The sequence below is a fragment of the Neophocaena asiaeorientalis genome, unplaced genomic scaffold (assembly GCF_003031525.2).
Source record: "Neophocaena asiaeorientalis asiaeorientalis breed wild unplaced genomic scaffold, Neophocaena_asiaeorientalis_V1.1 scaffold31, whole genome shotgun sequence".
NCBI classification, from domain to species: domain Eukaryota; kingdom Metazoa; phylum Chordata; class Mammalia; order Artiodactyla; family Phocoenidae; genus Neophocaena; species Neophocaena asiaeorientalis.
In genome coordinates, this window is record NW_020175320.1 from 4067007 (window position 1) to 4082640 (window position 15634).

The following is a 15634-nucleotide window of genomic DNA, read 5'->3' on the forward strand; positions in this document are numbered from 1 at the left end:
TTTTCTCTTGTGCATGCCACTCTCCTCTGTGTCCTAATAGCAGTTGATAGCATGGAATATACACGCTACAGAAACCAATATGGAAATCTAATTTGAAGACTGTCTTTCTTCTCTATTGGATTGAGATGAGGGCATATGTCATATATGGCATAGTCACAATGACAGTTCACAGGGTTTCCCTCCCAGGCTGTATCCAGAGCTCTTAAAGTACTATGTTTCTGAATTCTGCAACCACATAGGCTTAACTGGGTGGTTATACAACAGATGTATCTCAATAAATGAGTACTGATTAACTGGTTATTATCTCTGTGTGTCCTTAGGCATCTCAGAACTTCTTAGCCTATTATCCATAAAATGAGTTTGAAATACACTCGTATGTTCCACTCTATGTCCAGTACTCTCTGATTACCAAGGTTCTTTACAAAGACATGTTAGGTCACCTTTTTTTCTTAAATTAGAAAGTAGATGCTATAAATGATTGTGCCTCAAATTTACCATGAAAATGGATGAAAACACATGTTTTTGTTTGAATATTTAATTATATATATATCATACATATATATAATTTTATCATCTCACTTGCTAAATTGCTATATAGATTATAATATATATATTTATATATTACATATAAATATATATTAAGCATACTTCTCCATAAGAGAGACTTTATCCTAACATTTATCGTATAACCATTCATCTAGAACAGAGGCTGGAAAACTTTTTCATATAGGGCCAAGTAGCAAATATTTTAGGCTTTGCAGGTCATATGGTCTCAGTCTTAACTACTCAACTCTGCAGTTGTAGCACACAAGTAGTCATTGACAATACATAAATGAATCGGTGTGGCTTCGTTCCCATAAAGTTTTATTTACGAAAGCAGGTGGTAGGCTGAACTTGGCTTGTCAGCCATAGTTTGTCAACTCCTGGTCTAGGTCATGTGGAAAAAATTCTGAATATATTCACCCTCTAATGAACTATGTTCATTGTCATTGTGACTTCATTTCTGCCACAGCAAAACAATATCTAGAAAGATCACTAGTCTATTAGATGCTGACATTGTTTTCCTTCTCATACATAAAAAATCATTGGATTCTAGCACAAGTATCTATGCAAGTAATTTAGCATTATTCTGAACTATAATGAAGCAGTTTTATTAAATCACTGCACTGTCCCACACAGTAGCCCTTAGCCAAGTGAGGCTATGTAAATACGTATAAATTAATTAAAATTAATACAATTAATTCCATTTTTTAGCTGCACACGACACACTTCAAATGATTTTAGTGGTTACCATATTGAATAGCACAGGGAACATGTTCTTTTTTGTAGAAAGTCCTGTTGGGCAGTGCTGATACTCGACTAAGAACACGTACCTAACCATTAAAGATAAAAAAGCAAACATTCTCATGTAAGTGATAGAATTAAAGTGTGCCAGAAGGAAATACATTTTAAACTTTCAGAATCTACAATTACAAGTTTCATACTGGCAAAGATTTCTGTTTGACATTATTAGCACAGAAATTTCCTAGAAATCTGTGTCATACCCTTGTATATTCAAAGGAAAATTCTAGCTCTGGGTCTGTGATGTAAAGAAGCTATTCAACTAAATTGCTTCTTGTTGACTTCTGTTACTCAGAATTTATTAAATAATTTTAAGAAAATTTAATTTAAAAACCTGAGCTTTCGTGCACCCAAAAGGGGGTTTTCTGTAGGCTCTTCTCTTTATGTATGTATATGTGTGTGTGTGTGTATGTGTGTATATATGAACTGTATTACTTCATTATTTCCCCTCTATGAAGTCACTTCCAGCCCAGGGCATTAAAAATAGTTTATTTGTGTTTGTATAATGAATAGCCTAAAGAAATTTGAATCAAGACACATCTTGGCTTGCAGAAGGCTTTTATTTGTTCACAAGCTCTTATTACTGAAATGTTTTAGAAGTTTCAGAAAAAAATTGAGATTCTAAAGGGAAGTACACAGGACAAGTTTTAATTTTTTAATCTAGTCAAGGCAAACAGCCTTGAATCAATTACCTACAGTTTTCAACATATAATCAAGGATTTTGACAATATTTAGATGTTGAATTGCCAAGCTATTAGCAACCAAGAGATCTGATTATATATCCATATTAATAAACACCTGTCATAATAGCATAACAGATGTTCTAGAAACACAGCTAACCCAAAATGTAAATTTAAAAATTCTGTTCATATTCCTCTACAATGTGTTACCTAAATTAAATATTATAATTTATTTGTTTTACTAAAATTCATCTGCTGAAATAATTTCTCTCTAGAAAATGTTTATTTTAAACATAAAAGGTTTTCATGGAAATCAAAGCCTATTGCACAAACATTTGAAACTTTCAAAGTACATTAACAAAATACTGATGAGAGGCTGTGTGTGTGTGTGTGTGTGTGTGTGTGTGTGTGTGTATAAAACACACACATATATATTACCCAATTTAGGGTATGCTATTTTAAAATTTGTGATAATACATGTAATTTTAATTGATACTGATATATGTAAGTTACATAGATTAATAGTTTTTGACAAACGGCTTATTTGTTGAATACTGGTCCACTCAATACAATGGTTTTATAATGTACTAAACTACTGAAACTAATGTATTCTCTTCTAGGAGCATATTTCATGAAAATAATAGAGATAAATAGCATATGTAAAACAATATTGATTATTTGAATAAAAGTAATATGTAGTGTATATTACCAAAGAAACAAATGCATGCACAAGACCAAAAATAGTCTCTATCCACAGTTGAGTGGAGGGGTTATTTTATCGTATAGACATGCTTATTTTTCTCAGCACAACTCAAGATATGGAAAATTTCCTATGCACATTTATATAAGGCAGGTATCAATTTAAGAGAGTGTCTACTAGTTAACTATGCCAGATTATTAAAGTATTTGTCTCAAAGAATTTCAACATCATATGCAGATATTATTAATAATGGCATTCATATATCTCTGCAGAAATTTGAAGTACACAAAGTACTTTCATACACAGTAACCCATTAAACTCCAGAAATTATTCCATGAGATGGGCAAGACTGACATACTATGTATGCCCTTTTTAAAGAGGTGAGATCTGATACTGAGAGACGTTAAGTAGAGAATGCCTGTAAGTGATTCCTGTGCCTCACACCTCAAGATTACAGCACACTGACATGAGCATCCAGATTCCTGGTGTTGACACAGCATCACTTTTGACAGAGGCAGAAACCAGTCATTAAATGGAGTACTATAAAAATTCAAGGATGGTGATAAAAACAAACAACCGAGGGAGAAATGTTAGGGTGCTACATAAGCTGAATATAGCCTGAATATTGTCTGTAAGGAGACGAAACTTTGTTAATAGAGAAGAAAGTCAGAGATAGATAGATACGTACATAGATACATATACACACGCATACTTTCAGAGGATGGAAAATTAACCATAGTGGATGTTTAAAAATTGATATGGCCATTAAATTTATACCTGTTTCCATTTATTAACAAAGTGAGTTTTGTCCATACGGTTAAATGCTAGAACATTGAGTTTTATGTTAAAGTGCAAATATCATCTTACTATAAATTTAGTTCCTACTGAAGGTTGAAACAGAAAAGTTACTGTTTCTCTTCCTTACTTCTCTTCTCTCTTGACCCCTCCCTCCCTTTCCATAAAGCCACCAGCCTTCCACAGCTTCTTTTGCAAAATGTCAATTCTGACACCATAGCTCTTCATAAAACTCGTCATATCATGGATGGACCTAGAGAGTATTATGCTTACTGAAAAACGTCAGACAGAGAAAGAGAAATACTGTTTGCTCTTACTTATATGTGGAATCTAAAAAAATGAAACAAAAGAATGTATATAACAAAACAGAAACAGACTCATAGGTACAGAAAACAAACTAGTGGCTACCAGTGTGGAGACAGAAGGGCATTCCTATACACTAATGTTGAAAAATCTGAAAATGAAATTAAGAAAACACTCCCATTTACCATTGCAACGAAAAGAATAAAATATCTAGGAATAAGCCTACCTAAGGAGACAAAAGACCTATATGCAGAAAATTATAAGACACTGATGAAAGAAATTAAAGATGATACAAATAGATGGAGAGATATACCATGTTCTTGGATTGGAAGAATCAACATTGTGAAAATGACTCTACTACCCAAAGCAATCTACAGATTCAGTGCAATCCCTATCAAACTACCAATGGCATTTTTCACAGAACTAGAACAAAAAATTTCATTATTTGCATGGAAACACAAAAGACCCCGAATAGCCAAAGCAATCTTGAGAAAGAAAAACAGAGCTGGAGGAATCAGGCTCTCTGACTTCACACTATACTGCAAAGCTACAGTATAAAACCAAAAATATAGATCAATGGAACGGGATAGAAAGCTCAGAGATAAACCCACGCACATATGGTCACCTTATCTTTGATAAAGGAGGCAAGAATATACAGTGGAGAAAAGACAGCCTCTTCAATAAGTGGTGCTGGGAAAACTGGACAGCTACATGTAAAAGAATGAAATTAGAACACTCCCTAACACCATACACAAAAATAAACTCAAAATGGATTAAAGACCTAAATGTAAGGCCAGACACTATCAAACTGTTAGAGGAAAACATAGGCAGAACACTCTATGACATAAATCACAGTAAGATCCTTTTTGACCTATCTCCTAGAGAAATGAAAAGAAAAAAATAAACAAATGGGACCTAATGAAACGTAAAAGCTTTTGCACAGCAAAGGAAACCATAAATAAGACGAAAAGAATTGTATTCTTAACAGTATTTAATATATGACTGACACTGGTACTGCCCTGCGTATCTCAGGCAACAGATTTCAACGGCCTAGAAGGACTGATTATGGTGCCTTCACTTGTTCAGTAGCTTTCAACATATCACAATTAATGTACCTGGTTAACTGGATTTATGAATTGCATTATCTAGTTTTAACTAAGCTAACCTAGCCTTCATTAAATAGGATACATTGCTTTAAATTTTTCAGAAAAAACAAACACACCAAAAAAACAAAACAAAATGAAAACATGGATTGAGGATCATTAGAAGACAAGCTCAAGCAAAAAAACAAGATGTCAGAGTTAACAATTCTCTATTCCTAGAAGGAGTTATTGGTGAACCATATCACAAAGGAAGATCAATGATGATCTAATCAAAACTGACAAGAACCGGGCTAATAAAATTAGTTATCAAGAAGACTGCTTGAATTATGGATTTACATTCCCTAATACTCATGTTAAATTTCTCCTTAAGGGAGTACAGCATCTTGAGATTGTTTTAATGACATTATCATTAGCAAGATATTTAAAATAGTTTCTTTTATCTTTAATTGATCTGTTTACAATTTACATTTCTGTATATGTCTTGTAATATGCGTAATTTATTAGCACCGTAGTACACACGTAACATAAATAGCATATATAGAAGATGAAGGTAAAACATGTGTTATTCTGTGCTTGACAGAGTAGGATGTATAAAGGCCCCAAAGCAACCTATTTGGCTATGAATATGAATGTTTTGCTGATTAAAACACCAGCAGTTCAATATGAAGAGGTCTTCAGAATGCCAGCTCCTAGCATAAGCATGTTTGCCTTCTTAGAGCTAATCCCGTAGAACAGGCATAATCTTAATGATTTCAGCCTCTGGGAAGATGTCATTTTTTTTTCCAGCTGGGGGGTAGATAAAAGTTATTCAGCACCAGAGTCTAAGCCATAGAAATGAATTTTATGAGCTTCCTCTTGAGAGGTGCAAATTTGGATTTTATTCAGAGTAACCATCCTATCACGTGGCCATTTATTTTCTCATTTCCTATTCTTTTCTTCCTAAATAACCCCCACACTTCATTGGAGTCCCAGTGTCTCACATTTCGAAGAACATTTTCAAAAAAGAAACACTGGCGTTTGGAGAAGAGTTCTACGCCAGAGAGAAAGGCAGCTGAGTCAAGTTTGATATGCTCGCATGCCATCATTAAAGTTTTCAAAAGAATTTCAGGAAACATTTGAGGCCTATTTTCAGAAAGACAGAACTGGCAGGCCTTAAATGAAATAGACCCCCTGTAGAGAAGGGTGGAGGAGGTGTGTGCTATGATACATCCTGGCACCATGGCCCAAGGCACACTGCTGGGGCAGCACCAAAGCACTCGCACCTAACAAAGAGCAGCACGATCTAAGAAAGTTACAAAAGAAAAAGGAAGGAAGGAAAAAGAAAGATCTCAGCCCTGACTTTTCTATATGTTTCTATTGTATTTTTGGTTTAATCAGAAATAAATTAATAAGTATACAATTCTAAACTAGGTTATAGTCCTTTTAATATATTTCAGTCTGATATCACCATGTGACCCTCTAGACAGAGCCATACAGTATAAAAGCAGGTCCAAATACCTGGGTGTGGTATGAGTTTATCTTATCCCCAAGGCAAGAGATTTTTAGGGCAAAAGCTGGCACGTACAGACAAGAGGGTGGATCACACAGCTGGGCATAATACTGGATGACTACTATTTTACAATAATATTGTTTTAACTTTTACTTGAGGAGGCATTACATATGTTGTCTCACATAGCATTAGCTAAATAGTTGAATATTAGGCCAGATAGGGAGAGAAAGTAAAAAAATAATGTGTTTGTCTAAACTAGCACTGATTATTTAATTCAAGTTTTAAAATCATACCCTTTACTTAAATGAAAATCAGCTTTGGGTCACTGTACAATAAAATAATTCAATATAGCAAATCATTGGAGAGCAGCAATAGTGGCACATTAACAAAAAGACTAGCTACAGAAATCAGGATATCTCAAGTCATACTCAATCTGAATGAGCCCAATGAAAAAGGTAGGCCTCATAGCGTCCTAATATTTAATAAACTGCAGCTATATCTGACTAGACTAGGGGAGGGAGGGCATGCCAAAAATTTACTGGCAGTTTTTATCATCTCCAAAACATCAAGGTCAGATACTGGTGGCAAGCCAGACACTTGAACCCCCTCTGTACTCAATCTATTAGCTGTGATCAGCCTTTACAAAGTTAGTGGCCTTTTCACCCCCTGTATGTTTCTTCAACTGGACCTTAGGATAACATTGGGCCATGACCAGATTTAGAAGTGAGTTGGTATGTTGGTTTTAAGAAGGTCTACATGTCGAATAATAAAAGCTAAATTATATTATTTTCATAAATTGAAAATGATTATTTTCTGAGCCCCAAAATTTGGTCTGATATTAAAGGAACAGGAGTAGCCCGTATATCACAGTGGTTTAAGGGGAAGCTGGAAAAGGTGCCCAGGCTCTGTAAGAGATCATGTACGTGATTAATGCTGAGGCCACTGCCAACAGGAAAAAGAGGGACTGCCACAGTCGGAGAGTGTGATTGTATTTGCAGTGCATTGGCTTGGGCTGATGTGTGCTCAGAGAAGTAATGTATAGAGGGTGAGAAAAGACCTGTTTTCAAATGTTGGTGCTCAGTATGGATTTTCCATTATGTCCTGAGAAAGTATCGATGGATAATGACATACAGTCCTATTTTTTGGTGGTGGTGGGGTTTGCTGCTGCTGGAGGGGTACTTTCCCATGAATGATGGGACGTACAAACAGATTTCTTTGTCAGTTTTCACCCCCCATGTGAGTCTGGAGAGCCACCACTGAGATGTTTATCCCTTATTTCACAGTTTCTTAACCAATTGCTTCCAAGAGGTTTCTTAAATGATTGCAACCATAGTGTCCCTAAATGACCCCTTTAAGTAAGCAGCAGGTATACTTTTTGAATGTCTTAGGAAAAGAAGTTTCAGAGTTTTCAAGGCCTGTAGGTCCAGAAGAAAAAAATGAATATTATAATAATCATCTGAAAACCATTCCCCATCTCCCCCAGAAGAGGACTTCTCCTCTCGTTTTGCCCCATGTTAGACTTTGACATGCTTTCAGGCAGTGGTTGTGTGTGTTTCACGGGCAGCTCCAGGAGGAGAGAGAGGCACGCTGAAATCACTGTGTGCTGGATGGGGAAAGGGCAGCACCCGGCACAAAAATAGTCTCTTGGGGTAACTCTGGTTTTCCCAGATCTTCAGATTTCTTCAGGCGCCACCCTTTGATATGAATTGTAAGGAAAGGAATATACAGCTAGCAAACCATTAAGAACTAAGAACCTGAAACTTTCACTGGCAGTTGTAAAAATAAAGAGCTAGCAGGCTGGAGAAGCAGCCACTAGAGTGCTGTCAAGTTATTCGAGCTGATTTGGTCTAAGTCCAGGAAGGCCAGTCGTTCCCTCGTAGGAGCCAAGTCTGACTCCTTGGTCATGACTCTTGAGGATTATGGCAGCCTGAATAGTGGCTCCCCAAGGTGTGCACCTTCTGGTCCTCAGAAGCTGTGACTATTACCTTCTATGGCAAAAGAGACTTCGTATATGTAATTACATGAGAGATATTGAGATGGGAAAATTATCCTGGGTTATCTGGGTGGGCCTGGTGTAATCACAGAGGTCCTCACGAGAAGAAGCAAGAAATCAGAAAGGAGAACGCCATCGATGTGACGACAGGCAGCATTTGTAGTGATGTGCTCAAAAGACAGAGGAAGGAGCCACAGCTAAGGGACACAGGCGCCCACTAGAAGCTGAAAAAGGCAAAGGAATGGATTCTGGCCTCAGAGCCTCCAGAAGGAACCAGCCCTGCCAAGCAAGCCCTTGACTTCAGCCTGGTGAAAATTCTTTAGAACTTCTGACCTCTAGAACTGTACAATGATATGTGTGTTGTGTTAAGCCACTGAGTTTGGGACAATTCATTACAACAGCAGTAGGAAATGAATAAGATGACTCTTCTTGAAGAAAGATTAAGAGGACAATTGATTAAATATAGAGGGAGCAGTGAGAATCGGCATCCATGCGACTACCAACTATAGTTTTCTCTTTAGGTTGATACAGGCATTTCCTTGCCATTGGAAAAGTGGTTGATAGTGACAGTGTTTCTTAGATGTCTATGATCTTCAGGTGAGATAGTAAAACAGCTTATTTTATTACTCAAAAATTGGGCTGAGTTCACTAGAAAAAGTTTAGACTTATACACCACAAATTTCAACAGTGCTACAATTCTCAAATGAATATTAATGGCTTCATTTTTGGTTCTGGCAAATTTCTGATGATCAATCATGGGCCCCCATCACTGGGCTACATCTCTCTTTGAACCAAAACTCAAAAATCCAGTTGAGAGGGAAAAAACAATTGTGATTTTCTTTTTCCCTACATATATCTTCTTTTAGCCCCAAGTAGAATGGGGAAAAATAAAGGAGAAAGGGAAAGATAAATGTTAGGTTACTGATAAAAAAACATTCATTGAAAAAGAGGTTATTTATTCCGTAACCCTTGGGAATGTTCAGATAGACAGATAATGCTGTTTTAATAGGACCCCTCTCAGGACAATGGCTAAGAATCTCTGCTCTTGTATATTTCTTTGCAGTATATGAAACATTCCACTGATTCAGAGCTATCCATTGAATTTCAGTGTTTCAAGATGCATACTGACAGAAAACTTATGACAGTTTCCATCTACATGATTTCTTTTTAATTGGCTCTGAAAGTACCAATGACTTAAACTCCTTGCTTTTAAATGCAGACCAACTGATATATTCATACAGCTTGGAGAAATTTAAGGGACTTTGAACTTCTAAGCTTTTGATTCTTGTTTGTAGGACAAAGATAATAGATTCTAGGAGCAGAATGAGCATGTAAGTAAGGCTGCATAAATTGTGATATGCTCTGTTGTGGGAGTATCCATGATATGGATGGCAACTCTTAAATTTGTGCAGTGAACAACCTGCACAACACAATGCAGCAATGCCGGGTTTGAGAAAATGGAGTAACTTAACAGTGTCTGAAACATAGTAAGCACACAAAAAGTTTGTTATATATGCTTTCAGTACAAAACACATAGGAAAATAGTAAAATCTTCACACTTAGGAAGAACTGAAGAAGGTTGTCTATCTGTTTTGCTAAAGACAAAAAGAAGACTGTCTGGCTAGGTGACCTCTTCTTTGCCTACAAGTTGGAAACAAATGAGCTTTGCTAAATAAGGTCTATCCCTATATAATTATATAGAATTATAATTAAAGAATTCTAATTCTTCTGCTTCCACCTAGATGTTTAGCGTTTTTGGTTCTTTAAGGGTATTCCATGAAATCTCCTCTAAATTTTACAATCTGTCTAGGATTTGAAACAACATTAACAAGGTGGAGAGTAAATTAGAAAATTTGAGAGTTTAGACAAAAGATTTATGTCTCAGTTTTTTTTTTAGAAAATTAGTTTTTACACTTGAGGAAGGGAATTCCTACTTCAAACACACACACACACACAGGTGCATGTACACAGAGCCCATATACACACAAACAACAACAACTGCAGCAGCAACAATAATAATATTAAAATAATATTAATAACTTTAAAAGTATTCTCCCCAGGCTTATCCCCCAAAAGATCTCTAAAATAAGCCCTATCCTTGTTTCATAGACAAACACAACATTGAACATGAAAGGCTATTATCACCACGCACAAAGTAAACTTATGTAATTTTTATTTTTAATAATAAACCATCCACATAGTGACAATTTCAAAACAAAAGATAGAATTGGTCTTCTGCCCAGGCAAAGTACATCTCCTGTAATTTCAGCTGTATTGGTGAAGAGACTTGGGATTTTCCCAATTTTTCCCCACCTACTTGCTGACATCCAAAATTCCCGTCACAGGGAGCACACACTTTCGTTGCTAAAACGACAAAAGAAAATATAGGATTTTAGCACCTCTGGGACTGTACATAGAGGAAATGCTATGAGTTCATAAAACGCTGTTTTCTTTTCTTCCTGTGCCCAGATAGAATGCTTCTTGCAGCTTTCTTTGCAGTTAATGAGTCTATGTATCTGGATTCTGGAATACGGGTGAGAGTGATGTGTTCTAATTCTTATCCTGATCCCTAAAATTTCCCATGAGATCCTCACTCATTTTCCATGCCTGGTGTCTGGATGCAATGAATCCTTCTGAGGGCTGTGAAGCCTTAGAGGTTAGGTTATCTTATAATGAGAAGGAGCCTGAGTTCTTAAATGACTGTGTGGTACATGACCCATCACCCACAATCCACCTTGACTGTGATGTGAGAGAAGAATAACCTTTATTGGGTTAAGCCCTTAAGATATTTTTATGTTGTTCTTATAGCAGCCAGGCTACTCTGAATAGTATGGAGTGAGGGGAGCAGAAATGAAAAAATATACATATGCAATGTTCAGACAATATTTTCCCTCTTTCATGGGGCAACACCTTTTTCAGACTTGAATCTCAAAGATTCCTCAGGATACTAATTACTCAGGATGGTTGTTAGCTGATAACTCACTAGCTTATTTTCCAAGGACTTTTATAGGGTTCTCAAAACTTGAGAGTGACACTTTACAAGAGAAAGCAACACCCAGAGGGAGAGAGTTGCCTAATTCAAGTTTCATGTTTGAATAGTACAGAAACAGTATGTCCTTGCTTGAGTCTGGCATCTCTCTTTATCTCATCATTTTCAGCTGCTTCCATGATAATTACTTTTTTCTTTTGTATCTGAAGTCAGAATTATAAGTAAGAGAATTCTGACAGTACCCTTGTAGAGCTAAATCATTAATCTTGGGACATTTATAACAGCAAAAAGACCTGTCATTAAATGTAATCCAGCTCCTTAAAAGCAGTTAAAGAACAGCCTTGAACAACAATAACAAGTACACACACACACACGAAGTTTATAGGTATATATATATTTTTTTATTAGTAAAAGGATATTATGGACAAGGCTGTACAGGGTTATATTGTCAGCAGGTGTAAGAAGGAACTCAATTTAATCGTCAGTTCATGTCGTCTGGCAAGTGCTATAATTATTAAATAAAAATTCAAAAGGTAAATTTTTATAAAATATTTGTAAAGGGATTAGGAAAATTTTCTGAGCACCTAATGTGTGCCAAATATTGTGTAAAATACATGATTTTATGTATCCTTACCATGTGGCACGTAACGCAATTATTATTTTAACGAAGAGAAAATAAGCTCAGACCAACAAACTCATTTACCCGAGGCTACATGGCTAATAAGTATTAGGACACAGACAAAATGTATTTCCCAAGTCCGTATTCATTTCGCTGTACTTTATTGAAGCACTAAATTTGAGTGTTAGAATTAAATAACTATGTCTAAAGCTGAGATTCTCAGGTAAAAGTTCTATTTGTTGTATTATAAATAAAAATCAACATTCCATCTCTCATCCTAGTATGGCATTTATAGCAGTTGAGTTTTGAATTTAGTGATTAGAATCCAGGGAGAAAGGGAAAGGGAGGAAAGGTACCAAGAAAAGTAATAAAGAAAAGTTATAGTATCTCAAGAAAGAAATCTCAAAACGGTAGGCTACTGGTGCTATTTCAACACTTGGACGAGACTGAAAAAGCCTGTGTAATGTGGCACATTTTTATTTCATTGGGTCTGGGACACATTTGGTTTGTGTTCCTTGAGGCTGTTGTGTATGAGCTAGTAACTGCTGGGGGGCCTCCTTGCCACCTGGTGTCTAAATCTAACCCTCCCCTTTGCTCTCTATTGCATTCACGGTAACTCCCACCAGTGTCTAAGGAGATCTTTTTAAATATTGTAATGTCATCTTAGTATATTTTATTGGAAGTCGTGTAGAATAGTCAATAAAAGCAGATTCTGTAGCTAGACTACCTGAGTTCAAATCCCATCTCTGATACCTAATAGCTGTGTAACTTGATAAAATATATATTTAATATCTCTTTCCCTCAGATTTCTCATCTGCAAGATAAGGATAATAATAATTCTAAATTTATAGGATTATTATAATGATCAAATTAATTTGTGTATGGGAGAGTATATAGCACATAGAAAATACTAAGTGTGTTAATTACTATTATGGACCATAATATATGCTATCATTGTTTTCATCTCTTAAGTTAACCACAATGTCATGAGACTTATTCTATAAAAATATAAAGGAGAAAAGGATTAAAGGGAAAGTTTTTGGTCGTGAAAGGGGGAATAATGTTACATTATCAAAGATTTAGGGGCTACAAAGTGCAAAAGATATAAAACAGGCCTTTTGTTTTATTTTTAATCAGTAGCAGAAAATACCAAGTCGTTTCAAAGATATTCTCTGTCCCTAGAAAGATAAAATAAGTCCACGACACTTATTTGATATTTTCTATTATCAAACCAGATCTCCAGTTAGTTGAGCTGTTACTGATCAGCTGTACCATCTTCTTGCTTCTCATGCTAATCAGTAGAAGGAAGGGAGGGGTGGATGCCAGAACTTGAGAGACGGCAGGGAGAGGAGTGAGTATCCAGGTTGGGGCAGTATCAAAAATGGCTGAGGTTTGTGTTGTACCAATAAATCAAGTTTCAAAGGCATCCCTTTCACTTGTTAATAAAATTGTCTATGGCATCAACATCACTGGGTTATTTCAGCCTTTCTCATTATACCTTCTAAGCTATAACTTAAGAGATTAACTGGCAGACTGTCTACTCCAGAGCTTGGTCTGCCCTCTTTTTTGAGGAGATAGATAGATTATTATTGTAACCACTATTTATGAAAGATTTCTGGCCTCTGGTTTCCTTAAAATATTTCCAAAGTCTACCCCCTCCTCCTTGGGTATCTTTCTCTGCAGGATCCAAACTCAATGATTTAAGACACAAGTGGCTGACAGAGATCCCGAGAACCCATTATGAAAATGAAGGCAGAAACAACCTTTGTATTTTCCAATTTAAAAAGCCTTCATGACATAGCACATTTCAGGCTGAGAACGTTAAAAATTTATCATAGTTTCAGTAATTGCAGCTTCCTCTGGAACTTGGCATAAGATGGAATCGTTTGTAAAATGTATATTTTGTTTGGCACTCAGTAGGAAGCTTGCCAGGCAATACATTTAATTAGGAGCATGAGGAAAAGAGAATAATTGTAGTCTGTCACAATATATTATTGTTACTTTTAAGTTCTATATGTGTTTAAGATAGTCGTCTCATAACAAGGTGTGTATTTAAAGCTAGAGGTAAGTTCCTTTTCATCAGCCCAGGGTTTTTATACGGGGACATATATTCTTTTTGAGGGGAAGGGTACGTTAGCTACATCCCTTAGATAAAACTGTGTTCATTGTTTAACCTAAGTGAGCATTAGCCCCTCTCCTTAGTAACAAATTTTGTCCATTGTTTAAGACCTTGAAAATTGATGCATTGCCTTTTGGGAGCTTGGACAGCTTTATTTAAGTTTAACTTCCTCTGGAGATGCATAGACATAATGAAATGCAGTGCCCGTCTTGAACATAACCATGTACATAGCATCTAGTCCTGCCTGATTCATAAAGTAAATTTGATAAGAGCAAGTCAAAAAAATTGTAATGATTAATGTTGATTTTTTAGAAAAATTCAAAGCAACCTATGTCAGCAGATTCAAAGAGGAGAAGTATGGTGATAACTATCTACTGAGGCCAGGTTTTCATCCTCTTAGCTGTGAGGTTCCATTTTTACAGGAAAACTTGCTTGTAATGTATTTGAGAGTCCCCATGAATAAAATGCAGTGAAAGGGCCTTTTTGACATACTAGTCACAAGTGATTTGATGTTCAGGTTTTCAGGTGTAGAATACTCTGATCATTTTCCTTTGCATGAATCCCCCTATGTTGTATTAGTATAGAATGATAGTCCCTACGTGAACAGATTTTTCTCTTAACAACACATCTTATTAGATTTAACATTAGGGCATCTACCCTCAAGACTGGTCCAAGATGTAAATAAGATATTGGACAAAGGTTGTGTCCATTCCCCTTCTCTTCAACTCCACTGTATTTTGGCCTCTCAAAATCTCCCTTTCCTCACCCTGACTGGCTTATTCCTTCTTCCCACCTTCCTCACTCTTCTCACTCTCAAAGCATCGAAACAGACGGCAAAGCATCAAAACAGTTGCATTAGTGAGTGATTTTTTCAGGGTCCTATTCTCTGCTAGGAACAAGGATCAGAAACCACATAATTGGAACAGCCAGTGTGCTGATACTCAGTAGAGGGTTAGGAATTGGACCTAAAGGAATAAGGAGAGGAGCAGTTTTAGGTGGATGGAACATTTATATTCATTCAGGTCAGTTATTCATTTATTTTTGAGGAATGAGAAGACAGAAAAATATCTCCTTATCCCACTCCAACTATGTAAGAAGTGTACTTCTTTCTTAACTACATTGCAAATCCCTAAATAAACCTAACTTGTATTCCATGGCATTAGAAACCAAAATTATCTTAAAATAACAAGCACAAAAATAACAACTTATTGAATGCTTACTTTGTTTAAAACAATGTTCTGAGCACTTTGTGGAAATTAAATCATGAAGTCCCTAGAATGACTTCATGTGGTGGGTGCTCCTATTTCCTATCACTGGGAAACTGGGGCATCAAGTGGGTATTTATCTTGTTCGACTTACACAAATGGTAAGAAGCAGTCTCTTTGGGGAAATAGTCCACAATAGTGTGACTCCAGATTCATACTCAACTACTCTGATATTACTAGGAAATAATTGTGGAGGAGAGGTAATGTGATAAAAACAAAGTACAATTAACCAAAAGAC

The 15634-nt window shown here is 36.1% G+C and overlaps 1 protein-coding gene across 1 annotated transcript in view; it reads left to right on the forward strand.

The window, feature by feature from the left end:
- CTNNA3 (catenin alpha 3) overlaps positions 1 to 15634 on the forward strand; it is a 1528699-nt gene that overhangs the window by 1446343 nt on the left and 66722 nt on the right. The window lies entirely within an intron of this gene.